Source organism: Dipodomys ordii, unplaced genomic scaffold (genome assembly GCF_000151885.1).
Source record: "Dipodomys ordii isolate 6190 unplaced genomic scaffold, Dord_2.0 Scaffold264, whole genome shotgun sequence".
Lineage (NCBI taxonomy): Eukaryota > Metazoa > Chordata > Mammalia > Rodentia > Heteromyidae > Dipodomys > Dipodomys ordii.
The window spans coordinates 78,549-80,878 of record NW_012267480.1 but is presented as its reverse complement, the minus strand read 5'-3'; positions in this window follow the sequence as shown (position 1 = coordinate 80,878).

Genomic DNA, 2,330 nt, shown 5'->3' with positions numbered 1-2,330 from the left:
TTAGTATGGGCAGAAGATACCTTCATAGTATGCACAGCCAAGCTAAGAACAAGTATGCTCTTCATACATATATTTTCATCTATCTTATAGGTAATTTTTCAGGTTAGGCATGTGAGAAGTCCCAAACAGCAATGTTTTTTAGATATTATACCCAGGCTTGTTTGGGTCACTAAAAAAACTATGGACATTTAATCATTGTTCTTGAGGTTGGTAGATAGGGTTGAAACAGGTATGCTGATTATTGTGGGAGCATAGTGAATAGTTCGTACAGTTGTAGGTGAAGCCCTCTATGGACTGTGCTCGTACAAAATAGCAAAAAAAAGGGAGACTTGCTCCCTGTCATGTAGCCCTTCTTTTGCTACTACAGGAAGAGCCATCCCTCTGTGGTACTGACTGAAAATGCTTCAGAGGATTAAATCTTCCATGGGAAATAACTTGAGTAACCATGGTTAAAATTTGAAAGCAGCAACAGACTAAACTATCAAGCATTTTAGTATATTAAGACTGACATCACTGTAGGTGCTGCTAAGCTTAGGTCATTACAATTAGGAATGCATGGGTACATGTTTGCTTCGTGTAGTATCATTAAATTAGGGAGTACCAGCTTGGTATACTGTCGTCTTTAGCATTGTATCTTAGAAGGCTTTTGCAGAACAGAAATATATGGACAGTCACAATTAGCATTATAGTTTTACATACTTAGTTATATAATGACCATTTAAAAGACCTTGAAATATAAACTTAAATGAGTCTTGATTTAATTAATCCTCAATTTTTTAAATGGTCAAATGATTGACACTAGTCAACAAAAATATAAAATTACTTACCAGACAGATCACATTCTTTATTTTAATATATCAACATCTACATATAAAATTACAAATAAATAACTTCACATTGGGAGAAAAATAGGAATAAATGCTAGTCAACACAAAAGATAGCAAACCAAAAAGATTCATACACATACATAGCCTATGTCTTGAGGTTCAACATCCTTCCATTGATACCTATAAAAATCAGAATATGAGGGTAAATGAGAGGCCATTGTGATTTAGAAAAAGGTAGAATGCATTGTTGGAAAGGTTAGAAGATTTAGAATGAAGAAACAAGATTTAATCATGCAATAGAAGATAAATTATTATATTGGAGAAAGCATTCAAGAGAAGACAATAAAAATAACAAATTGGGAGCTGTGGATTCAGTTCACTAGCTTTAAACATAGTGTTATAGTTTTCTACAAAATGTCTACCAGAGATAGGTTCCTATCTGGTAGCATTATTTTGAGATGTTGTCTAAGGGAACAGATTATTCCCTCCACATATAGAATTGAGCTAAACTGAGTAAATTTATTTGAAAATGAAAGGAAAGGTATGAATGGAAAATAGTGAGCCTTTTCATCCAAAGAGGGGACTCAGAGGAGTCCAGTGGAGCCTTCTCAGAGAGCGGCATTTATATTATGGGGTTCCTCTTTTATTTCCTCTTCTTAGCTTTGTACAGATTTGTTGAAGGCTTGTAGATAGCCTATCACTACTTTGTCACTGGTTGACTGTTCATCCAGGGCATTATGAAAAGCATTTAAGCAGGAGCTCACAGTATTATGGAAAGAAGAAATACTATGGGAATAAGAAGTACCATAACGGGATGCATTACCTGCCACTATGTTACACTCTTCACCTTTTATCCTTAAATTCCTGTTTCTCTTTGTCGCTAATCCTCCCTCTCTGATGGAAAACTTAACTTGCTCTTAAGGAATAGGGGCAATGACTGTTCCAGGCTACTTTCTGTTGTGAGAGGAGAGTGGAGTAAGGCAGTCTGGGACCTTCCAGGAAGAAGGGTCTTTCGGGCATATAGCATGCAGTATATGTGCTGTTCCTATGGACTACAGTAAAATTGCGAAGGACAGTTTCTAAGAAGCTACTTTTTTTATGACAATTTGCCACTTGATGGACTTCTGATCTAGAAGAATCAAATTTAACAATCAGATAGGTAATAGAGGCGCCAAATGTCAGAATTACTGAATAAAGCGAGGTTGTCAGGAAAGGTAGTATTGAAGACAACCTGTACCAGGAAGCTCCACTGAGAGCCATCCTTATGTAGCTTATTTAAGTTTACAGGCCTTGTGAATTATTGTGTTTATTGGTTTGAACTCCATCGGTTCTGACATCCCAAGCCTTTCCCCTATGTTCCCCTTTCTATATTTAAAAACTTCGTTGTTTTGTGAAATCACAGCTGCTAGGGAGTCAATCTGTTCCTGTAGATTTATAATGGTTTAGAATAAGTCATTGGATATTCTAGCAACACATTGTAGGCTAGAGCCAAAGGAAAAAAAT